The 26,363-nt window shown below is 42.3% G+C and overlaps 1 protein-coding gene across 1 annotated transcript in view; it reads right to left on the reverse strand.

Annotated features, from left to right (window-relative positions):
• Positions 1-26,363, reverse strand: part of TECTA (tectorin alpha) — a 465,600-nt gene that overhangs the window by 387,626 nt on the left and 51,611 nt on the right. The window lies entirely within an intron of this gene.

Below are 26,363 nucleotides of genomic sequence, written 5' to 3' on the forward strand. Positions count from 1 at the left end.
TAAGAAAAACCACACTAATAGTGCTATATGCATATTTAAACCACATATGATATTTGATACCGAAATACCAAACAAAAAAACAAAAACGATAACCAAAAATTGTTTTGTAATAAAAAAAGAAATGAATAATTGCGCTAATGAAATAATAGCAATTGTGTAAATGAAAATAAACTGTTAAATGGGTTAAAATCTTGTTTTTCCAAGAAAAGGGCATGAGATGGACATTAAATGAATGAAATAAATATATATTTATATTTATATATCAAATTGGACTTATGTTTTTATTCTATTAATGTAACTTCTATATTATAAAGACTGTGTAAAAACAGAAATACAGTTTAATTAAATGCACACTATTTTGCAGTAATACTTCTTATTAGTATAATGTAATATAGTAATGCAATGTTCTTAACATTGTAGCCAATTTTAGAAACACTGTTGCAAATATTGCCATATATAAATACTTAAAGGGACACTAAACTCAATTTTTTTCTTTCATGATTCAGATAGAGCATACAATTCTAAACAGCTTTCTAATTTACTCCTATTATCAATCATTTTTTCTCAGTTCTCTTGCTATCTTTATTCGAAAAAGCAAGAATCTAAGTTAAGGAGCCGGCCCATTTTTGGTTCAGCACCCTGGATAGTGCTTGCTGATTGGTGGGTAAATTTAGCCACCAATCAGGTGCTGGACCAAAAATGGGCCGGCTCCTTAGCTTAGGTCCTTGCTTTTCAAATAAAGATATCAAGAGAACGAAGAAAAATGGATAATAGGTGTAAATTAGAAAGTTGCTTAAAATTCCCTGCTCTATCTAAATCATGAAATAAACAATTTGGGTTTAGTATCCCTTTAATGTGGAAGAAAATATTTGTAACCATATGTACATTTGATTATTTCACACACATATTTTTTATTTATATATATAGCCAATAAAATAAATAAATAATCCCATATATACTGATCTGTGATGTGACAATAAAGGTATTGACCAATCGTTATAAGACATATAAAATAATATATCAGAGATATGGCTCGCTTGACATTTTTATTATAATATATTAAAGATGAGAATTTAACTCATTCTCAAAATGAACTCAGGTCACAACATTTACTCTTCTGTAAAGATCAGTACCGTGAGTTATCTCCTGCACCAGAAAGTCTGATAAACTGCTTTGTTCCCAAAAGATCTTAGAATCTCTGAAGCAGGAATCCGTATCAGAGAAAATATAAATGGTCAGCATATAACTATCAGTTTGAACTAATTCATAATATATTAGGTGACAAGACGAGATTTGTTGCATATTTATGAAATTGCTGATAATCCCCTGTTTTAAAAAAGGACTAACATAAATATTGTATTTTTCTATGCTTAAAGCCTTGGCTAAAGAGAAGTCTGCACAGAAATACTAGCGCAGTCCTATCTGGCACCCAAGAGGTTAAAAAGTGACAATCATAAGAAGTGTTGATATAAATAAGTCAAGATGCCATTATCATTTAGAGATAGTGTAGAGAACAAACATCTCCCTTTACAACTTACTATTCATATTAAAAAAAGGTGATATTATTATTTAGAGATAGTGTAGAGAACAGACATCTCCCTTTACAACTTACTATTCATATTAAAAAAAAGTGATATTATTATTTAGAGATAGTGTAGAGAACAAACATCTCCCTTTACAACTTACTATTCATATTAAAAAAAGGTGATATTATTTTTACAAAGTTCTATGAAGTGTGGGATATGGAACAAAGCCGAGCTGAGGTGGTAGCAATTAAAGGGGCAGTGAAGTCATAATTAGACATTCATGATTTAGACAGAACATAAAATTGTAAACAACTTACCAATTTACTTCTATTTAATTTGCTTCCGTCTCTTGTTATCCTTTGCTAAAAGATTTATCTAGGTAAGCTTAGGAGCAGCAAAAAACCTAGGTTCTAGCTGCTTATTGGTTGCTGCATGTCATTGGCTCACCCATGTGTTCAGTTAGAAACCAGTATTGCATTGCTGCTCCTTCAACAAATGATACCAAGAGAATGAAGCAAATTTGATAATAGAAGTGAACTGGAAAGTTGTTTAAAATTGTATGTTCTACCTAAATCATGAAATATTTTTTTGGGATTCATGTTGCCATATAGTGCTGCCCTCTAGTGCTCTTGCAAATAGATAACATTCTTACAGAGCTGCTGCCATATAGTGCTGCCCTCTAGTGCTCTTACAAATAGATAACATTGTTACAGAGCTGCTACCATATAGTGCTGCCCTCTAGTGCTCTTACAAATAGATAACATTGTTACAGAGCTGCTGCCATATAGTGCTGCCCTCTAGTGCTCTTACAAATAGATAACATTGTTACAGAGCTGCTGCCATATAGTGCTGCCCTCTAGTGCTCTTACAAATAGATAACATTGTTACAGAGCTGCTGCCATATAGTGCTGCCCTCTAGTGCTCTTACAAATAGATAACATTGTTACAGAGCTGCTGCCATATAGTGCTGCCCTCTAGTGCTCTTACAAATAGATAACATTGTTACAGAGCTGCTGCCATATAGTGCTGCCCTCTAGTGCTCTTACAAATAGATAACATTCTTACAGAGCTGCTGTTATATAGTGCTGCCCTCTAGTGCTCTTGCAAATAGATAACATTCTTACAGAGCTGCTGCCGTATAGTGCTGCCCTCTAGTGCTCTTACAAATAGATAACATTGTTACAGAGCTGCTGCCATATAGTGCTGCCCTCTAGTGCTCTTACAAATAGATAACATTGTTACAGAGCTGCTGCCATATAGTGCTGCCCTCTAGTGCTCTTACAAATAGATAACATTGTTACAGAGCTGCTGCCATATAGTGCTGCCCTCTAGTGCTCTTACAAATAGATAACATTGTTACAGAGCTGCTTCCATATAGTGCTGCCCTCTAGTGCTCTTACAAATAGATAACATTCTTACAGAGCTGCTGCCATATAGTGCTGCCCTCTAGTGCTCTTACAAATAGATAACATTGTTACAGAGCTGCTGCCATATAGTGCTGCCCTCTAGTGCTCTTACAAATAGATAACAGTCTTAGAGAGCTGCTGCCATATAGTGCTGCCCTCTAGTGCTCTTACAAATAGATAACATTCTTACAGAGCTGCTGCCGTATAGTGCTGCCCTCTAGTGCTCTTACAAATAGATAACATTCTTACAAACGGCTGCCATATAGTGCTGCCCTCTAGTGCTCTTACAAATAGATAACATTCTTACAGAGCTGCTGCCATATAGTGTTGCCCTCTAGTGCTCTTACAAATAGATAACATTCTTACAGAGCTGCTGCCATATAGTGCTGACATCTAGTGCTCTTAAAAGTAGATAACATTCTTACAGAGCTGCTGCCATATAGTGCTTCCCTCTAGTGCTCTTACAAATAGATAACAAATTTACAGAGCTGCTGCCGTATAGTGCTGCCCTCTAGTGTTCTTACAAATAGATAACATTTTTACAGAGCTGCTGCCATATAGTGCTGCCCTCTAGTGCTCTTACAAATAGATAACATTCTTAGAGAGCTGCTGCCATATAGTGCTGCCCTCTAGTGCTCTTACAAATAGATAACATTCTTACAAAGCTGCTGCCATATAGTGCTGCCCTCTAGTGCTCTTACAAATAGATAACATTCTTACAGAGCTGCTGCCATATAGTGCTGCCCTCTAGTGCTCTTACAAATAGATAACATTGTTACAGAGCTGCTGCCATATAGTGCTGCCCTCTAGTGCTCTTACAAATAGATAACATTGTTACAGAGCTGCTGCCATATAGTGCTGCCCTCTAGTGCTCTTACAAATAGATAACATTGTTACAGAGCTGCTGCCATATAGTGCTGCCCTCTAGTGCTCTTACAAATAGATAACATTCTTACAGAGCTGCTGCCATATAGTGCTGCCCTCTAGTGCTCTTACAAATAGATAACATTGTTACAGAGCTGCTGCCATATAGTGCTGCCCTCTAGTGCTCTTACAAATAGATAACAGTCTTAGAGAGCTGCTGCCATATAGTGCTGCCCTCTAGTGCTCTTACAAATAGATAACATTCTTACAGAGCTGCTGCCGTATAGTGCTGCCCTCTAGTGCTCTTACAAATAGATAACATTCTTACAAACGGCTGCCATATAGTGCTGCCCTCTAGTGCTCTTACAAATAGATAACATTCTTACAGAGCTGCTGCCATATAGTGTTGCCCTCTAGTGCTCTTACAAATAGATAACATTCTTACAGAGCTGCTGCCATATAGTGCTGACATCTAGTGCTCTTAAAAATAGATAACATTCTTACAGAGCTGCTGCCATATAGTGCTTCCCTCTAGTGCTCTTACAAATAGATAACAAATTTACAGAGCTGCTGCCGTATAGTGCTGCCCTCTAGTGTTCTTACAAATAGATAACATTTTTACAGAGCTGCTGCCATATAGTGCTGCCCTCTAGTGCTCTTACAAATAGATAACATTCTTAGAGAGCTGCTGCCATATAGTGCTGCCCTCTAGTGCTCTTACAAATAGATAACATTCTTACAAAGCTGCTGCCATATAGTGCTGCCCTCTAGTGCTCTTACAAATAGATAACATTCTTACAGAGCTGCTGCCATAGTTCTGCCCTCTAGTGCTCTTGCAAATAGAAACATTCTTACAGAGCTGCTGCCATATAGTGCTGCCCTCTAGTGCTCTTACAAATAGATAACATTCTTACAAACGGCTGCCATATAGTGCTGCCCTCTAGTGCTCTTACAAATAGATAACATTCTTACAGAGCTGCTGCCATATAGTGTTGCCCTCTAGTGCTCTTACAAATAGATAACATTCTTACAGAGCTGCTGCCATATAGTGCTGCCATCTAGTGCTCTTAAAAATAGATAACATTCTTACAGAGCTGCTGCCATATAGTGCTTCCCTCTAGTGCTCTTACAAATAGATAACAAATTTACAGAGCTGCTGCCGTATAGTGCTGCCCTCTAGTGTTTTTACAAATAGATAACATTTTTACAGAGCTGCTGCCATATAGTGCTGCCCTCTAGTGCTCTTACAAATAGATAACATTCTTAGAGAGCTGCTGCCATATAGTGCTGCCCTCTAGTGCTCTTACAAATAGATAACATTCTTACAAAGCTGCTGCCATATAGTGCTGCCCTCTAGTGCTCTTACAAATAGATAACATTCTTACAGAGCTGCTGCCATAGTTCTGCCCTCTAGTGCTCTTGCAAATAGAAACATTCTTACAGAGATGCTGCCATATAGTGCTGCCCTCTAGTGCTCTTACAAATAGATAACATTCTTAGAGAGCTGCTGCCATATAGTGCTGCCCTCTAGTGCTCTTACAAATAGATAACATTCTTACAAACGGCTGCCATATAGTTCTGCCCTCTAGTGCTCTTACAAATAGATAACATTCTTACAGAGCTGCTGCTATATAGTGCTGCCCTCTAGTGCTCTTACAAATAGAAAACATTCTTAGAGAGCTGATGCCATATAGTGCTGCCCTCTAGTGCTCTTACAAATAGATAACATTATTACAGAGTTGCTGCCATATAGTTCTGACCTCTAGTGCTCTTACAAATAGATAATATTCTTACAGAGCTGCTGCTATATAGTGCTGCCCTCTAGTGCTCTTACAAATAGATAACATTCTTACAGAGCTGATGCCATATAGTGCTGCCCTCTATTGCTCTTACAAATAGATAACATTCTTACAGAGCTGCTGCTATATAGTGCTGCCCTCTAGTGCTCTTACAAATAGATAACTTTCTTAAAGAGCTGCTGCCATATAGTGCTGCCCTCTAGTGCTCTTACAAATAGATAACATTCTTACAAACTGCTGTCATATAGTGCTGCCCTCTAGTGCTCTTACAAATAGATAACATTCTTAAAGAGCTGCTGCCATATAGTTCTGACCTCTAGTGCTCTTACAAATAGATAACATTCTTACAGAGCTGCTGACGTATAGTGCCGCCCTTTAGTGCTCTTGCAAATAGATAACATTCTTACAGAGCTGCTGCCATATAGTGCTGCCCTCTAGTGCTCTTACAAATAGATAGCATTCTTACAGAGCTGCTGCCATATAGTGCTGCCCTCTAGTGCTCTTACAAATAGATAATATTCTTACAGAGCTGCTGCTATATAGTGCTGCCCTCTAGTGCTCTTACAAATTGATAACATTCTTACAGAGCTGCTGTTATATAGTGCTGCCCTCTAGTGCTCTTACAAATAGATAACATTCTTACAGAGCTGCTGCCATATAGTGCTGCCCTCTAGTGCTCTTGCAAATGGATAATATTCTTACAGAGCTGCTGTTATATAGTGCTGCCCTCTAGTGCTCTTACAAATAGATAATTTTCTTACAGAGCTGCTGCCATATAGTGCTGCCCTCTAGTGCTCTTACAAATAGATAACATTCTTACAGAGCTGCTGCCGTATAGTGCTGCCCTCTAGTGCTCTTACAAATAGATAATATTCTTACAGAGCTGCTGCCATATAGTGCTGCCCTCTAGTGCTCTTACAAATAGATAACATTCTTACAAACGGCTACCATATATTACTGCCCTCTAGTGCTATTACAAATAGATAACATTCTTACAGAGCTGCTGCTATATAGTGCTGCTATCTAGTGATCTTACAAATAGATATTCTTAGAGAGCTGCTGCAATATAGTGCTGCCCTCTAGTGCTCTTACAAATAGATAACATTCTTACAGAGCTGCTGCCATATAGTGCAGCCCTCTAGTGCTCTTACAAATAGATAACATTCTTACAGAGCTGCTGCTATATAGTGCTGCCCTCTAGTGCTCTTACAAATAGATAACATTCTTACAGAGCTGCTGCCATATAGTGCTGCCCTCTAGTGCTCTTACAAATAGATAACATTCTTAAAGAGCTGCTGCCATATAGTTCTGCCCTCTAGTGCTCTTACAAATAGATAACATTCTTACAGAGCTGCTGCCATATAGTGCTGCCCACTAGTGCTCTTACAAATAGATAACATTCTTACAGAGCTGCTGCCGTATAGTGCTGCCCTCTAGTGCTCTTGCAAATAGATAACATTCTTACAAACGGCTGCCATATAGTGCTGCCCTCTAGTGCTCTTACAAATAGATAACATTCTTACAGAGCTGCTGCCATATAGTGCTGCCCTCTAGTGCTCTTACAAATATATAACATTCTTACAGAGCTGCTGCCATAGTTCTGCCCTCTAGTGCTCTTACAAATAGAAACATTCTTACAGAGCTGCTGCCATATAGTGCTGCCCTCTAGTGCTCTTACAAATAGATAACATTCTTAGAGAGCTGCTGTCATAAAGTGCTGCCCTCTAGTGCTCTTACAAATAGATAGCATTCTTACAGAGCTGCTGCTATATAGTGCTGCCCTCTAGTGCTCTTACAAATAGAAAACATTCTTAGAGAGCTGCTGCCATATAGTGCTGCCCTCTAGTGCTTTTACAAATAGATAACATTCTTACAGAGTTGCTGCCTTATAGTTCTGACCTCTAGTGCTCTTACAAATAGATAACATTCTTACAGAGCTGATGCCATATACTGCTGCCCTCTAGTGCTCTTACAAATAGATAACATTCTTAAAGAGCTGCTGCTATATAGTGCTGCCCTCTAGTGCTCTTACAAATAGATAACATTCTTACAGAGCTGCTGCTATATAGTGCTGCCCTATAGTGTTCTTACAAATAGATAACTTTCTTAAAGAGCTGCTGCCATATAGTGCTGCCCTCTAGTGCTCTTACAAATAGATAACATTCTTACAAACCGCTGTCATATAGTGCTGCCCTCTAGTGCTCTTACAAATAGATAACATTCTTACAGAGCTGCTGCCATATAGTGCTGCCCTCTAGTGCTCTTACAAATAGATAACATTCTTACATAGCTGCTGCCATATAGTGCTGCCCTCTAGTGCTCTTACAAATAGATAACATTCTTATAGAGCTGCTGCCATATAGTGCTGCCCTTTAGTGCTCTTGCAAATAGATAACATTCTAACAGAGCTGCTGCCATATAGTGCTGCCCTCTATTGCTCTTACAAATAGATAAAATTCTTACAGAGCTGCTGCCATATAGTGCTGCCCTCTAGTGCTCTTACAAATAGATAACATTCTTACAGCGCTGCTGCCATATAGTGCTGCCCTCTAGTGATCTTACAAATAGATAACATTCTTACAGAGCTGCTGCCATATAGTGCTGCCCTCTAGTGTTCTTACAAATAGATAACATTCTTACAGAGCTGCTGCCATATAGTGCTGCCCTCTAGTGCTCTTACAAATAGATAATATTCTTACAGAGCTGCTGCCATATAGTGCTGCCCTCAAGTGCTCTTACAAATAGATAACATTCTTACAGAGCTGCTGCCGTATAGTGCTTCCCTCTAGTGCTCTTACAAATAGATAACATTCTTACAGAGCTGCTGCCTAATAGTGCTGCCCTCTAGTGCTCTTACAAATATATAACATTCTTACAGAGCTGCTGCCATAGTTCTGCCCTCTAGTGCTCTTACAAATAGAAACATTCTTACAGAGCTGCTGCCATATAGTGCTGCCCTCTAGTGCTCTTACAAATAGATAACATTCTTAGAGAGCTGCTGCCATAAAGTGCTGCCCTCTAGTGCTCTTACAAATAGATAACATTCTTACAGAGCTGCTGCTATATAGTGCTGCCCTCTAGTGCTCTTACAAATAGAAAACATTCTTAGAGAGCTGCTGCCATATAGTGCTGCCCTCTAGTGCTTTTACAAATAGATAACATTCTTACAGAGTTGCTGCCTTATAGTTCTGACCTCTAGTGCTCTTACAAATAGATAACATTCTTACAGAGCTGATGCCATATAGTGCTGCCCTCTAGTGCTCTTACAAATAGATAACATTCTTAAAGAGCTGCTGCTATATAGTGCTGCCCTCTAGTGCTCTTACAAATAGATAACATTCTTACAGAGCTGCTGCTATATAGTGCTGCCCTATAGTGCTCTTACAAATAGATAACTTTCTTAAAGAGCTGCTGCCATATAGTGCTGCCCTCTAGTGCTCTTACAAATAGATAACATTCTTACAAACCGCTGTCATATAGTGCTGCCCTCTAGTGCTCTTACAAATAGATAACATTATTACAGAGCTGCTGCCATATAGTGCTGCCCTCTAGTGCTCTTACAAATAGATAACATTCTTACATAGCTGCTGCCATATAGTGCTGCCCTCTAGTGCTCTTACAAATAGATAACATTCTTATAGAGCTGCTTCCGTATAGTGCTGCCCTTTAGTGCTCTTGCAAATAGATAACATTCTTACAGAGCTGCTGCCATATAGTGCTGCCCTCTATTGCTCTTACAAATAGATAAAATTCTTACAGAGCTGCTGCCATATAGTGCTGCCCTCTAGTGCTCTTACAAATAGATAACATTCTTACAGCGCTGCTGCCATATAGTGCTTCCCTCTAGTGCTCTTACAAATAGATAACATTCTTACAGAGCTGCTGCCATATAGTGCTGCCCTCTAGTGTTCTTACAAATAGATAACATTCTTACAGAGCTGCTGCCATATAGTGCTGTCCTCTAGTGCTCTTACAAATAGATAATATTCTTACAGAGCTGCTGCCATATAGTGCTGCCCTCAAGTGCTCTTACAAATAGATAACATTCTTACAGAGCTGCTGCCATATAGTGCTTCCCTCTAGTGCTCTTACAAATAGATAACATTCTTACAGAGCTGCTGCCTAATAGTGCTGCCCTCTAGTGCTCTTACAAATAGATAACATTCTTACAGAGCTGCTGCCATATAGTGCTGCCCTCTATTGCTCTTACAAATAGATAACATTCTTACAGAGCTGCTGTTATATAGTGCTGCCCTCTAGTGCTCTTACAAATAGATAACATTCTTACAGAGCTGCTGCCATATAGTGCTGCCCTCTAGTGCTCTTACAAATAGATAACATTCTTACAGAGCTGCTGCCGTATAGTGCTGCCCTCTAGTGCTCTTACAAATAGATAACATTCTTACAGAGCTGCTGCCATATAGTGCTGCCCTCTAGTGCTCTTACAAATAGATAACATTCTTACAGAGCTGCTGCCGTATAGTGCTGCCCTCTAGTGTTCTTGCAAATAGATAACATTCTTACAGAGCTGCTGCCGTATAGTGCTGCCCTCTAGTGCTCTTACAAATAGATAACATTCTTACAGAGCTGCTGCCATATAGTGCTGCCCTCTAGTGCTCTTACAAATAGATATCATTCTTACAGAGCTGCTGCCATATAGTGCTGTCCTCTATTGCTCTTACAAATAGATAACATTCTTACAGAGCTGCTGCTATATAGTGCTGACCTCTAGTGCTCTTACAAATAGATAACATTCTTACAGAGCTGCTGCCATATAGTGCTGCCCTCTAGTGCTCTTACAAATAGATAACATTCTTACAGAGCTGCTGCTATATAGTGCTGACCTCTAGTGCTCTTACAAATTGATAACATTCTTACAGAACTGCTGCCATATAGTGCTGCCCTCTAGTGCTCTTACAAATTGATAACATTCTTGCAAAACTGCTGCCATATAGTGCTCCTGATACGTGCACACTTCTGAGCTCACGTCACTGCTTTTCAACAAAAGATAGCAATAGAATGGAGAAAATTTGATAATAGAAGTAAATTAGAAAGTTATTTAAAATTGCCTGCTCCATCTGAATCATGAAAGAATTTTTTGGGGTTTCATGTCCCTTTAACTAAACACATGGGGGTCAATGTATCAAATGCCAGGAGGACAGGAATTGCTGTAGCAGATCATGTCCGTCCAATATCGTTAAATGCTGACAGCATACGCTGTCGACATTTAACATTGCACAAGATTTCTTGTGAAATGTTTGTGCAATGCCCCCCCGCTTGTGCAATGCCCCCCCCCCCCGCACATTTGCAGCCAATCGGCCGCTAGCAGGAGGTGTCAATCATCAGGATGACTGCGGTCCGCCACCTAAAAGGATGTGGACAAGTTAAGGAGTAGTGGTCATATGACCGCTAGTGATGTCGCGAATAGTTTGCCGGCGAACATAGCATGTTCGCGTTCGCCGCGGCGGGCGAACATATGCGATGTTCGATCCGCCCCCTATTCGTCATCATTGAGTGAACTTTGACACTTTATCTCACAGTCTGCAGACACATTCCAGCCAATCAGCAGCAGACCCTCCCTCCCAGACCCTCCCAGATTCTGGACAGCAGCCATTTTAGATTCATTCGGAAGCTGCATTGTTAGTGAGAGGAGGGACAGTGTAGCTGCTGGTGATTTAATAGCGAAATTGATAGCTAGGCTAGTGTATTCAGTGTCCACTACAGTCCTGAAGGACTCATCTGATCTCTGCTGTAAGGACAGCACCCCAAAAAGCCCTTTTTAGGGCTAGAACATCATATATTTTTTTTCCTGTGTAATCTAATTGCAGTTGCCCGCCTGCCAACCCACTTGCCCAGTGCCACCACTCATATCTGGTGTAACAGTAGTGTAAATTAAAAAAAAAAAACTTTTTTGACTGTGAAACATCAGTCTGCTTGTGTAATCTAATTGCAGTTGCCTGCCTGCCAGCGTGTGTGCCAGGCCCACTTGCCCAGTGCCAGCACTCATATCTGGTGTTACAGTAGTGTAAATTTAAAAACAAAAAACTTTTTGGACTGGGAAACATCAGTCTCCTAGTGTAATCTAATTACAGTTGCCTGCCTGCCAGCGTGTGTGCCAGGCACACAGCGTATACTGTGCCCACTTGCCCAGTGCCACCACTCATATCTAGTGTAACAGTAGTGTAAATTTAAAAAAAAAAAACTTTTTTGACTGTGAAACATCAGTCTGCTTGTGTAATTTAATTGCAGTTGCCTGCCTGCCAGCGTGTGTGCCAGGCCCACTTGCCCAGTGCCACCACTCATATCTGGTGTAACAGTAGTGTAATTTAAAAAAAAAAAAAACTTTTTTGACTGTGAAACATCAGTCTGCTAGTGTAATCTAATTGCAGTTGCCGGCCTGCCAGCGTGTGTGCCAGGCCCACTTGCCCAGTGCCACCACTCATATCTGCTGTAACAGTAGTGTAAATTTAAAAACAAAAAACTTTTTTGACTGTGAAACATCAGTCTCCTAGTGTAATCTAATTACAGTTGCCTGCCTGCCAGCGTGTGTGCCAGGCTCACAGCGTATACTGTGCCCACTTGCCCAGTGGCCCCACTTATATCTGGTGTAACAGTAGTGTAAATTTAAAAAAAAACAACACTTTTTTGACTGTGAAACATCAGTCTGCTTGTGTAATCTAATTGCAGTTGCATGCCTGCCAGCGTGTGTGCCAGGCCCACTTGCCCAGTGCCACCACTCATATCTGCTGTAACAGTAGTGTAAATTTAAAAACAAAAAATGTTTTGACTGTGAAACATCAGTCTCCTAGTTTAATCTAATTACAGTTGCCTGCCTGCCAGCCTGTGTGCCAGGCTCACAGCGTATACTGTGCCCACTTGCCCAGTGGCCCCACTCATATCTGGGGGTCCATCCGATAAAAATCGTCGCCCGCAAAAGCCGGCGACGCCAATATTTGTGCGGGTTTGGTATCCTATATACGGCGTAACCTAGAAGTTACGCGCGTATATTTCTGCCGTCGCCCGTAGTTTTTTGGGCCATAGGCAGGTATACCAAACCCGCGCAGTTTGGTATCCAATATGCAGCGTAAGGACTTACGTGGCGAAAATGGAGAAAACTTACTCCATTTTCACCTCGCCACAAAAAGCAGCCATAAGAAGCCTTACGCTGACTATTGGAGCCCCGTAACTCCCTAAACTGGCTGCTAAAATAAACCTAACACCTAACGCATGCGCAATGTCTATCTCCCTGTCAACCGCGATCTTCTAAAATAAACCTAACACCTAACGCATGCGCAATGTCTATCTCCCTGTCAACCGCGATCTTCTAAAATAAACCTAACACCTAACGCATGCGCAATGTCTATCTCCCTGTCAACCGCGATCTTCTAAAATAAACCTAACACCTAACGCATGCGCAATGTCTATCTACCTGTCAACCGCGATCCCCCCCCCCCGAAATCCCTAATAAAGTTATTAACCCCTAAACCGCCGCTCCCAGACCCCGCCGCCATCTACATAAACTAACCCCCTACTGTGAGCCCCTAAAACCGCCGCCATCTACCTTATCTATCCCCTAATTAGAACCCCTTACACCGCTGTCATCTACCTTATCTATCCCCTAATCTGACCCCTTACACCGCTGCCACCTATATAAAAATTATTAACCCCTAATCTAATCCCCCTATACCGCCGCCAGCTATATTAATATTATTAACCCCTAATGTAAGCCCCTTACACCGCCGCCATCTCTATTAAAATGATTAACCCCTTATTTAATCTACCTACCCCGCCGCCAGTTATATTATCTATATTAACCCTAAGTATATTATAGTTAATATAGGTATTACATTATATATATTAACTATATTAACCCTAATTATATTAGGGTTAATATAGTTAATATAGTTACTATAGTATTTATATTAACTATATTAACTCTATCTAACCCTAACACCCCTAACTAAATTTATATTAAATTAATCTAATTCATTTATAAACTAAAATATTCCTATTTAAATCTAAATACTTACCTATAAAATAAACCCTAAGATAGCTACAATATAATTAATAATTACATTGTAGCTATGTTAGGGTTAATATTTATTTTACAGGTAAATTGTTAATTATTTTAACTAGGTATAATAGCTATTAAATAGTTATTAACTATTTAATATCTACCTAGTTAAAATAATTACCCAATTACCTGTAAAATAAATCCTAACCTAAGTTACAAATACACCTACACTATCAATAAATTAAATAAACTACAAACATCTATCTAAAAATACAATTAAATTAACTAAACTAAATTACAAAAAATAAAAAAAGATTACAAGATTTTTAAGCTAATTACACCTATTCTAAGCCCCCTAATAAAATAATAAACCCCCAAAATAAAAAAAATTCCCTGCCCTATTCTAAATTAAACAAATTTCAAAGCTCTTTACCTTACCATCCCTTAAAAGGGCCTTTTGTGGGGCATGCCCCAAAGAATTCAGCTCTTTTGCATACAAATACAATACCCCCCCCCATTACAACCCACCACCCACATACCCCTATTCTAAAACCACCCAAACCCCCCTTAAAAAAGCCTAACACTACCCCCCTGAAGATCTCCCTACCTTGTCTTCACCACACCGGGCCGAACTCCTGATCCGATCCGGGCGATGTCTTCCTCCAAGCCGCAAAGAAGAATTCTTCCTCCGGCGATGTCTTCCTCCAAGCGGCAAAGAAGAATTCTTCCTCCGGCGACATATTCCTCCAAGCGGCAGCAAAGTCTTCATTCTTCCGGCGGCATCTTCAATCTTCTTTCTTCGCTCCTCCGCCGCGGAGCATCCATCCCGGACGACTACTGAACTTGGAATGAGGTACCTTTAAATGACGTCATCCAAGATGGCGTCCGCCGAATTCCGATTGGCTGATAGGATTCTATCAGCCAATCGGAATTAAGTTAGAAAAATCTGATTGGCTGATTGAATCAGCCAATCAGATTCAAGTTCAATCCGATTGGCTGATCCAATCAGCCAATCAGATTGAGCTCGCATTCTATTGGCTGATCGGAACAGCCAATAGAATGCGAGCTCAATCTGTTTCTCAAGTGTGTTTCACTGTGTCTCTGATGTGTTTCACTGTGTCTCTGGTGTGTTTCACTGTGTCTCTGATGTGTTTCACTATCTCTGGTGTGTTTCACTGTATCTCTGATGTGTTTCACTGTGTCTCTGTGTTTCACTGTGTCTCTGATGTGTTTCACTGTGTCTGGTGTGTTTCACTGTGTCTCTGGTGAGTTTCACTGTGTCTCTGGTGTGTTTCACTGTGTCTGGTGTGTTTCACTGTGTCTCTGATGTGTTTCACTCTGTCTCTGGTGTGTTTCACTGTGTCTCTGGTGTGTTTCACTGTGTCTCTGATGTGTTTCACTGTGTCTGGTGTGTTTCACTGTGTCTCTGATGTGTTTCACTGTGTCTCTGATGTGTTTCACTGTCTCTGGTGTGTTTCACTGTGTCTGGTGTGTTTCACTGTGTCTCTGGTGTGTTTCACTGTGTCTGGTGTGTTTCACTGTGTCTGGTGTGTTTCACTGTGCTCTGGTGTGTTTCACTGTGCTCTGGTGTGTTTCACTGTGTCTGGTGTGTTTCACTGTGCTCTGGTGTGTTTCACTGTGTCTGGTGTGTTTCACTGTCTCTGGTGTGATTCACTGTCTCTGATGTGTTTCACTGTGCTCTGGTGTGTTTCACTGTGTCTGGTGTGTTTCACTGTGTCTCTGGTGTGTTTCACTGTCTCTGGTGTGTTTCACTGTGTCTCTGATGTGTTTCAATGTGTCTCTGGTGTGTTTCACTGTGTCTCTGGTGTTTCACTGTGTCTCTGGTGTGTTTCACTGTGTCTGGTGTGTTTCACTGTGTCTGGTGTGTTTCACTGTGTCTCTGGTGTGTTTCACTGTGTCTCTGGTGTGTTTCACTGTGTCTGGTGTGTTTCACTGTGTCTGGTGTGTTTCACTGTGTCTGGTGTGTTTCACTGTGTCTCTGGTGTGTTTCACTGTGTCTGGTGTGTTTCACTGTGTCTGGTGTTTCACTGTGTCTGATGTGTTTCACTGTGTCTGGTGTGTTTCACTGTGTCTGATGTGTTTCACTGTGTCTGGTGTGTTTCACTGTGTCTGGTGTGTTTCACTGTGTCTGGTGTGTTTCACTGTGTCTGGTGTGTTTCACTGTCTCTGGTGTGTTTCACTGTGTCTCTGATGTGTTTCACTGTATCTCTGGTGTGTTTCACTGTATCTCTGGTGTGTTTCACTGTCTCTGGTGTGTTTCACTGTGTCTGGTGTGTTTCACTGTGTCTCTGGTGTGTTTCACTGTGTCTGGTGTGTTTCACTGTCTCTGATGTGTTTCACTGTGTCTGGTGTGTTTCACTGTGTCTCTGATGTGTTTCACTGTATCTCTGGTGTGTTTCACTGTATCTCTGGTGTGTTTCACTGTGTCTGGTGTGTTTCACTATCTCTGGTGTGTTTCACTGTGTCTGGTGTGTTTCACTGTGTCTGGTGTGTTTCACTGTCTCTGGTGTGTTTCACTGTGTCTGGTGTGTTTCACTGTGTCTCTGGTGTGTTTCACTGTGTCTCTGGTGTGTTTCACTGTGTCTGGTGTGTTTCACTGTGTCTCTGATGTGTTTCACTGTCTCTGATGTGTTTCACTGTGTCTGGTGTGTTTCACTGTATCTCTGATGTGTTTCACTGTGTCTGGTGTGTTTCACTGTGTCTGGTGTGTTTCACTGTCTCTGGTGTGTTTCACTGTCTCTGGTGTGTTTCACTGTCTCTGATGTGTTTCACTGTGTCTCTGTGTTTCACTGTGTCTCTGGTGTGTTTCACTGTGTCTCTGGTGTGTTTCACTGTGTCTCTGGTGTGTTTCACTGTGTCTCTGGTGTGTTTCACTGTGTCTGGTGTGTTTCACTGTGTCTCTGATGTGTTTCACTTTGTCTCTGTGTTTCACTGTGTCTCTGTGTTTCACTGTGTCTGGTGTGTTTCACTGTGTCTCTGGTGTGTTTCACTGTGTCTCTGTGTTTCACTGTGTCTCTGGTGTGTTTCACTGTGTCTCTGATGTGTTTCACTGTATCTCTGGTGTGTTTCACTGTGTCTCTGGTGTGTTTCACTGTGTCTCTGGTGTGTTTCACTGTATCTCTGGTGTGTTTCACTGTGTCTGATGTGTTTCACTGTGTCTCTGATGTGTTTCACTGTCTCTGGTGTGTTTCACTGTGTCTCTGGTGTGTTTCACTGTGTCTCTGGTGTGTTTCACTGTGTCTCTGGTGTGTTTCACTGTGTCTCTGATGTGTTTCACTGTCTCTGATGTGTTTCACTGTGTCTCTGATGTGTTTCACTGTGTCTCTGATGTGTTTCACTGTGTCTCTGATGTGTTTCACTGTGTCTGGTGTGTTTCACTGTGTCTGGTGTGTTTCACTGTGTCTCTGGTGTGTTTTACTGTGTCTCTGGTGTGTTTCACTGTATCTCTGATGTGTTTCACTGTGTCTCTGTGTTTCACTGTGTCTCTGATGTGTTTCACTGTGTCTCTGATGTGTTTCACTGTGTCTGGTGTGTTTCACTGTGTCTCTGGTGTGTTTCACTGTGTCTCTGGTGTGTTTCACTGTGTCTCTGATGTGTTTCACTGTATCTCTGTTTTTGTGTTTCACTGTATCTCTGGTGTGTTTCACTGTGTCTCTGGTGCGTTTCACTGTGTCTGATGTGTTTCACTGTGTCTCTGATGTGTTTCACTGTGTCTGATGTGTTTCACTGTGTCTCTGGTGTGTTTCACTGTGTCTGGTGTGTTTCACTGTGTCTCTGATGTGTTTCACTGTGTCTGGTGTGTTTCACTGTGTCTGGTGTGTTTCACTGTGTCTGGTGTGTTTCACTGTCTCTGATGTGTTTCACTGTGTCTCTGATGTGTTTCACTGTGTCTCTGGTGTGTTTCACTGTGTCTGGTGTGTTTCACTGTGTCTCTGATGTGTTTCACTGTGTCTGGTGTGTTTCACTGTGTCTGGTGTGTTTCACTGTGTCTCTGGTGTGTTTCACTGTGTCTCTGGTGTGTTTCACTGTGTCTGGTGTGTTTCACTGTGTCTGGTGTGTTTCACTGTGTCTCTGGTGTGTTTCACTGTGTCTCTGGTGTGTTTCACTGTGTCTCTGGTGTGTTTCACTGTGTCTGGTGTGTTTCACTGTGTCTGGTGTGTTTCACTGTGTCTCTGATGTGTTTCACTGTGTCTGGTGTGTTTCACTGTGTCTGGTGTGTTTCACTGTTTCTGGTGTGTTTCACTGTGACTCTGATGTGTCTCACTGTCTCTGATGTGTTTCACTGTGTCTCTGGTGTGTTTCACTGTATCTCTGCTGTGTTTCACTGTGTCTGGTGTGTTTCACTGTGTCTCTGATGTGTTTCACTGTGTCTCTGGTGTGTCTCACTGTGTCTCTGGTGTGTTTCACTGTGTCTCTGATGTGTTTCACTGTGTCTCTGATGTGTTTCACTGTGTCTGGTGTGTTTCACTGTGTCTCTGGTGTGTTTCACTGTGTCTGATGTGTTTCACTGTGTCTCTGGTGTGTTTCACTGTGACTCTGATGTGTCTCACTGTCTCTGATGTGTTTCACTGTGTCTCTGGTGTGTTTCACTGTGTCTCTGATGTGTTTCACTGTGTCTCTGGTGTGTTTCACTGTGTCTCTGGTGTGTTTCACTGTGTCTGGTGTGTTTCACTGTGTCTGGTGTGTTTCACTGTCTCTGATGTGTTTCACTGTGTCTCTGATGTGTTTCACTGTGTCTCTGATGTGCTTCACTGTATCTCTGGTGTGTTTCACTGTCTCTGATGTGTTTCACTGTCTCTGATGTGTTTCACTGTGTCTCTGATGTGTTTCACTGTGTCTCTGATGTGTTTCACTGTGTCTCTGTGTTTCACTGTGTCTGGTGTGTTTCACTGTGTCTGGTGTGTTTCACTGTGTCTCTGGTGTGTTTCACTGTGTCTGGTGTGTTTCACTGTGTCTCTGTGTTTCACTGTGTCTCTAGTGTGTTTCACTGTGTCTGGTGTGTTTCACTGTGTCTCTGGTGTGTTTCACTGTGTCTCTGATGTGTTTCACTTTGTCTCTGATGTGTTTCACTGTGTCTCTGATGTGTTTCACTGTCTCTGATGTGTTTCACTGTGTCTCTGATGTGTTTCACTGTCTCTGATGTGCTTCACTGTGTCTCTGTGTTTCACTGTGTCTCTAGTGTGTTTCACTGTGTCTGGTGTGTTTCACTGTGTCTCTGGTGTGTTTCACTGTGTCTCTGATGTGTTTCACTTTGTCTCTGATGTGTTTCACTGTGTCTCTGATGTGTTTCACTGTCTCTGATGTGTTTCACTGTGTCTCTGATGTGTTTCACTGTCTCTGATGTGTTTCACTGTGTCTCTGGTGTGTTTCACTGTGTCTCTGATGTGTTTCACTGTCTCTGATGTGTTTCACTGTGTCTCTGTGTTTCAATGTGTCTCTGTGTTTCACTGTGTCTCTGGTGTGTTTCACTGTCTCTGATGTGTTTCACTGTGTCTCTGATGTGTTTCACTGTCTCTGATGTGTTTCACTGTTTCTCTGTGTTTCACTGTGTCTCTGATGTGTTTCACTGTCTCTGGTGTGTTTCACTGTGTCTGGTGTGTTTCACTGTATCTCTGGTGTGTTTCACTGTATCTCTGGTGTGTTTCACTTTGTCTGGTGTGTTTCACTGTGTCTCTGATGTGTTTCACTGTCTCTGGTGTGTTTCACTGTGTCTCTGGTGTGTTTCACTGTGTCTCTGGTGTGTTTCACTGTCTCTGATGTGTTTCACTGTGTCTCTGGTGTGTTTCACTGTGTCTGGTGTGTTTCACTGTGTCTCTGGTGTGTTTCACTGTCTCTGATGTGTTTCACTGTATCTCTGGTGTGTTTCACGGTGTCTGGTGTGTTTCACTGTATCTCTAGTGTGTTTCACTGTGTCTCTGATGTGTTTCACTGTGTCTCTGGTGTGTTTCACTGTGTCTCTGGTGTGTTTCACTGTCTCTGATGTGTTTCACTGTCTCTGATGTGTTTCACTGTGTCTGGTGTGTCTCACTGTGTCTCTGGTGTGTCTCACTGTGTATCTGGTGTGTTTCACTGTGTCTGGTGTGTTTCACTGTGTCTCTGATGTGTTTCACTGTGTCTGGTGTGTTTCACTGTGTCTGGTGTGTTTCACTGTGTCTCTGGTGTGTTTCACTGTGTCTCTGGTGTGTTTCACTGTATCTCTGGTGTGTTTCACTGTGTCTGGTGTGTTTCACTGTGTCTCTGGTGTGTTTCACTGTGTCTCTGGTGTGTTTCACTGTGTCTCTGGTGTGTTTCACTGTGTCTCTGGTGTGTTTCACTGTGTCTGGTGTGTTTCATTGTGTCTCTGGTGTGTTTCACTGTGTCTCTGGTGTGTTTCACCGTGTCTCTGGTGTGTTTCACTGTGTCTGGTGTGTTTCACTGTGTCTGGTGTGTTTCACTGTCTCTGGTGTGTTTCACTGTGTCTCTGGTGTGTTTCACCGTGTCTCTGGTGTGTTTCACTGTATCTCTGGTGTGTTTCACTGTGTCTAGTGTGTTTCACTGTGTCTCTGGTGTGTTTCACTGTATCTCTGGTGTGTTTCACTGTGTCTCTGATGTGTTTCACTGTCTATGGTGTGTTTCACTGTATCTCTGGTGTGTTTCACTGTGTCTGGTGTGTTTCACTGTGTCTCTGGTGTGTTTCACTGTGTCTGGTGTGTTTCACTGTCTCTGATGTGTTTCACTGTCTCTGATGTGCTTCACTGTGTCTGGTGTGTCTTACTGTGTCTCTGGTGTGTCTCACTGTGTCTCTGGTGTGTTTCACTGTGTCTGGTGTGTTTCACTGTATCTCTGGTGTGTTTCACTGTCTCTGGTGTGTTTCACTGTGTCTGGTGTGTTTCACTGTGTCTGGTGTGTTTCACTGTGTCTCTGATGTGTTTCACTGTCTCTGGTGTGTTTCACTGTGTCTGGTGAGTTTCAATGTGTCTCTGGTGTGTTTCACTGTGTCTCTGGTGTGTTTCACTGTATCTCTGGTGTGTTTCACTGTGTCTCTGGTGTGTTTCACTGTATCTCTGGTGTGTTTCACTGTGTCTCTGGTGTGTTTCACTGTGTCTCTGGTGTGTTTCACTGTGTCTCTGGTGTGTTTCACTGTGTCTCAGATGTGTTTCACTGTGTCTCTGATGTGTTTCACTGTGTCTCAGATGTGTTTCACTGTGTCTCAGATGTGTTTCACTGTGTCTGGTGTGTTTCACTGTGTCTGGTGTGTTTCACTGTGTCTCTGGTGTGTTTCACTGTGTCTCTGATGTGTTTCACTCTGTCTCTGGTGTGTTTCACTGTGTCTCTGATGTGTTTCACTGTGTCTGATGTGTTTCACTGTGTCTCTGATGTGTTTCACTGTGTCTGGTGTGTTTCACTTTGTCTCTGATTTGTTTCACTGTGTCTGATGTGTTTCACTGTGTCTCTGGTGTGTTTCACTGTGTCTATGGTGTGTTTCACTGTGTCTCTGGTGTGTTTCACTGTGTCTGGTGTGTTTCACTGTGTCTGGTGTGTTTCACTGTGTCTCTGATTTGTTTCACTGTCTCTGATGTGTTTCACTGTGTCTCTGGTGTGTTTCACTGTGTCTCTGGTGTGTTTCACTGTGTCTCTGGTGTGTTTCAATGTCTCTGATGTGTTTCAATGTGTCTCTGATGTGTTTCACTGTGTCTCTAATGTGTTTCACTGTGTCTCTGGTGTGTTTCACTGTGTCTCTGATGTGTTTCACTGTGTCTGGTGTATTTCACTGTGTCTGGTGTGTTTCACTGTGTCTCTGGTGTGATTCACTGTGTCTGGTGTGTTTCACTGTGTCTCTGGTGTGTTTCACTGTGTCTCTGGTGTGTTTCACTGTGTCTCTGGTGTGTTTCACTGTGTCTGGTTTGTTTCACTGTGTCTCTGATGTGTTTCACTGTGTCTCTGGTGTGTTTCACTGTGTCTGTTGTGTTTCACTGTGTCTCTGATGTGTTTCTCTGTGTCTCTGATGTGTTTCACTGTGTCTGGTGTGTTTCACTGTGTCTCTGATGTGTTTCACTGTGTCTCTGGTGTGTTTCACTGTGTCTCTGGTGTGTTTCACTGTCTCTGATGTGTTTCACTGTATCTCTGGTGTGTTTCACTGTGTCTGGTGTGTTTCACTGTCTCTGGTGTGTTTCACTGTGTCTGGTGTGTTTCACTGTGTCTGGTGTGTTTCACTGTGTCTCTGGTGTGTTTCACTGTGTCTCTGGTGTGTTTCACTGTGTCTCTGATGTGTTTCACTGTGTCTCTGGTGTGTTTCACTGTGTCTCTGATGTGTTTCACTGTGTCTGATGTGTTTCACTGTGTCTCTGATGTGTTTCACTGTCTCTGGTGTGTTTCACTGTGTCTCTGATTTGTTTCACTGTGTCTGATGTGTTTCACTGTGTCTCTGGTGTGTTTCACTGTGTCTATGGTGTGTTTCACTGTGTCTGGTGTTTTTCACTGTGTCTGGTGTGTTTCACTGTGTCTGGTGTGTTTCACTGTGTCTCTGATGTGTTTCACTGTCTCTGATGTGTTTCAATGTGTCTCTGATGTGTTTCACTGTGTCTCTAATGTGTTTCACTGTGTCTCTGGTGTGTTTCACTGTGTCTCTGATGTGTTTCACTGTGTCTGGTGTGTTTCACTGTGTCTGGTGTGTTTCACTGTGTCTCTGGTGTGATTCACTGTGTCTGGTGTGTTTCACTGTGTCTCTGGTGTGTTTCACTGTGTCTCTGGTGTGTTTCACTGTGTCTGGTGTGTTTCACTGTGTCTCTGATGTGTTTCACTGTGTCTCTGGTGTGTTTCACTGTGTCTGTTGTGTTTCACTGTGTCTCTGATGTGTTTCACTGTGTATCTGATGTGTTTCACTGTGTCTGGTGTGTTTCACTGTGTCTCTGATGTGTTTCACTGTTTCTCTGGTGTGTTTCACTGTGTCTCTGATGTGTTTCACTGTCTCTGATGTGTTTCACTGTATCTCTGGTGTGTTTCACTGTGTCTGGTGTGTTTCACTGTCTCTGGTGTGTTTCACTGTGTCTGGTGTGTTTCACTGTGTCTGGTGTGTTTCACTGTGTCTCTGATGTGTTTCACTGTGTCTCTGGTGTGTTTCACTGTGTCTGGTGTGTTTCACTGTGTCTCTGATGTGTTTCACTGTGTCTGGTGTGTTTCACTGTGTCTGGTGTGTTTCACTGTGTCTCTGGTGTGTTTCACTGTGTCTCTGGTGTGTTTCACTGTGTCTGGTGTGTTTCACTGTGTCTGGTGTGTTTCACTGTGTCTCTGGTGTGTTTCACTGTGTCTCTGGTGTGTTTCACTGTGTCTCTGGTGTGTTTCACTGTGTCTGGTGTGTTTCACTGTGTCTGGTGTGTTTCACTGTGTCTCTGATGTGTTTCACTGTGTCTGGTGTGTTTCACTGTGTCTGGTGTGTTTCACTGTTTCTGGTGTGTTTCACTGTGACTCTGATGTGTCTCACTGTCTCTGATGTGTTTCACTGTGTCTCTGGTGTGTTTCACTGTATCTCTGCTGTGTTTCACTGTGTCTGGTGTGTTTCACTGTGTCTCTGATGTGTTTCACTGTGTCTCTGGTGTGTCTCACTGTGTCTCTGGTGTGTTTCACTGTGTCTCTGATGTGTTTCACTGTGTCTCTGATGTGTTTCACTGTGTCTGGTGTGTTTCACTGTGTCTCTGGTGTGTTTCACTGTGTCTGATGTGTTTCACTGTGTCTCTGGTGTGTTTCACTGTGACTCTGATGTGTCTCACTGTCTCTGATGTGTTTCACTGTGTCTCTGGTGTGTTTCACTGTGTCTCTGATGTGTTTCACTGTGTCTCTGGTGTGTTTCACTGTGTCTCTGGTGTGTTTCACTGTGTCTGGTGTGTTTCACTGTGTCTGGTGTGTTTCACTGTCTCTGATGTGTTTCACTGTGTCTCTGATGTGTTTCACTGTGTCTCTGATGTGCTTCACTGTATCTCTGGTGTGTTTCACTGTCTCTGATGTGTTTCACTGTCTCTGATGTGTTTCACTGTGTCTCTGATGTGTTTCACTGTGTCTCTGATGTGTTTCACTGTGTCTCTGTGTTTCACTGTGTCTGGTGTGTTTCACTGTGTCTGGTGTGTTTCACTGTGTCTCTGGTGTGTTTCACTGTGTCTGGTGTGTTTCACTGTGTCTCTGTGTTTCACTGTGTCTCTAGTGTGTTTCACTGTGTCTGGTGTGTTTCACTGTGTCTCTGGTGTGTTTCACTGTGTCTCTGATGTGTTTCACTTTGTCTCTGATGTGTTTCACTGTGTCTCTGATGTGTTTCACTGTCTCTGATGTGTTTCACTGTGTCTCTGATGTGTTTCACTGTCTCTGATGTGCTTCACTGTGTCTCTGTGTTTCACTGTGTCTCTAGTGTGTTTCACTGTGTCTGGTGTGTTTCACTGTGTCTCTGGTGTGTTTCACTGTGTCTCTGATGTGTTTCACTTTGTCTCTGATGTGTTTCACTGTGTCTCTGATGTGTTTCACTGTCTCTGATGTGTTTCACTGTGTCTCTGATGTGTTTCACTGTCTCTGATGTGTTTCACTGTGTCTCTGGTGTGTTTCACTGTGTCTCTGATGTGTTTCACTGTCTCTGATGTGTTTCACTGTGTCTCTGTGTTTCAATGTGTCTCTGTGTTTCACTGTGTCTCTGGTGTGTTTCACTGTCTCTGATGTGTTTCACTGTGTCTCTGATGTGTTTCACTGTCTCTGATGTGTTTCACTGTTTCTCTGTGTTTCACTGTGTCTCTGATGTGTTTCACTGTCTCTGGTGTGTTTCACTGTGTCTGGTGTGTTTCACTGTATCTCTGGTGTGTTTCACTGTATCTCTGGTGTGTTTCACTTTGTCTGGTGTGTTTCACTGTGTCTCTGATGTGTTTCACTGTCTCTGGTGTGTTTCACTGTGTCTCTGGTGTGTTTCACTGTGTCTCTGGTGTGTTTCACTGTCTCTGATGTGTTTCACTGTGTCTCTGGTGTGTTTCACTGTGTCTGGTGTGTTTCACTGTGTCTCTGGTGTGTTTCACTGTCTCTGATGTGTTTCACTGTATCTCTGGTGTGTTTCACTGTGTCTGGTGTGTTTCACTGTATCTCTAGTGTGTTTCACTGTGTCTCTGATGTGTTTCACTGTGTCTCTGGTGTGTTTCACTGTGTCTCTGGTGTGTTTCACTGTCTCTGATGTGTTTCACTGTCTCTGATGTGTTTCACTGTGTCTGGTGTGTCTCACTGTGTCTCTGGTGTGTCTCACTGTGTATCTGGTGTGTTTCACTGTGTCTGGTGTGTTTCACTGTGTCTCTGATGTGTTTCACTGTGTCTGGTGTGTTTCACTGTGTCTGGTGTGTTTCACTGTGTCTCTGGTGTGTTTCACTGTGTCTCTGGTGTGTTTCACTGTGTCTCTGGTGTGTTTCACTGTGTCTGGTGTGTTTCACTGTGTCTCTGGTGTGTTTCACTGTCTCTGGTGTGTTTCACTGTGTCTCTGGTGTGTTTCACTGTGTCTCTGGTGTGTTTCACTGTGTCTGGTGTGTTTCACTGTGTCTGGTGTGTTTCACTGTGTCTGGTGTGTTTCACTGTGTCTCTGGTGTGTTTCACTGTGTCTCTGGTGTGTTTCACTGTGTCTCTGGTGTGTTTCACTGTATCTCTGGTGTGTTTCACTGTGTCTTGTGTGTTTCACTGTGTCTCTGGTGTGTTTCACTGTGTCTCTGGTGTGTTTCACTGTGTCTCTGATGTGTTTCACTGTCTCTGGTGTGTTTCACTGTATCTCTGGTGTGTTTCAATGTATCTCTGGTGTGTTTCACTGTGTCTCTGGTGTGTTTCACTGTGTCTGGTGTGTTTCACTGTCTCTGATGTGTTTCACTGTCTCTGATGTGTTTCACTGTGTCTGGTGTGTCTCACTGTGTCTCTGGTGTGTCTCACTGTGTCTCTGGTGTGTTTCACTGTGTCTGGTGTGTTTCACTGTATCTCTGGTGTGTTTCACTGTCTCTGGTGTGTTTCACTGTGTCTGGTGTGTTTCACTGTGTCTGGTGTGTTTCACTGTGTCTCTGATGTGTTTCACTGTCTCTGGTGTGTTTCACTGTGTCTGGTGAGTTTCACTGTGTCTCTGGTGTGTTTCACTGTGTCTCTGGTGTGTTTCACTGTATCTCTGGTGTGTTTCACTGTGTCTCTGGTGTGTTTCACTGTATCTCTGGTGTGTTTCACTGTGTCTCTGGTGTGTTTCACTGTGTCTCTGGTGTGTTTCACTGTGTCTCTGGTGTGTTTCACTGTGTCTCAGATGTGTTTCACTGTGTCTCTGATGTGTTTCACTGTGTCTCAGATGTGTTTCACTGTGTCTCAGATGTGTTTCACTGTGTCTGGTGTGTTTCACTGTGTCTGGTGTGTTTCACTGTGTCTCTGGTGTGTTTCACTGTGTCTCTGATGTGTTTCACTCTGTCTCTGGTGTGTTTCACTGTGTCTCTGATGTGTTTCACTGTGTCTGATGTGTTTCACTGTGTCTCTGATGTGTTTCACTGTGTCTGGTGTGTTTCACTTTGTCTCTGATTTGTTTCACTGTGTCTGATGTGTTTCACTGTGTCTCTGGTGTGTTTCACTGTGTCTATGGTGTGTTTCACTGTGTCTCTGGTGTGTTTCACTGTGTCTGGTGTGTTTCACTGTGTCTGGTGTGTTTCACTGTGTCTCTGATTTGTTTCACTGTCTCTGATGTGTTTCACTGTGTCTCTGGTGTGTTTCACTGTGTCTCTGG

The sequence above is a fragment of the Bombina bombina genome, chromosome 8 (assembly GCF_027579735.1).
Source record: "Bombina bombina isolate aBomBom1 chromosome 8, aBomBom1.pri, whole genome shotgun sequence".
NCBI lineage: Eukaryota > Metazoa > Chordata > Amphibia > Anura > Bombinatoridae > Bombina > Bombina bombina.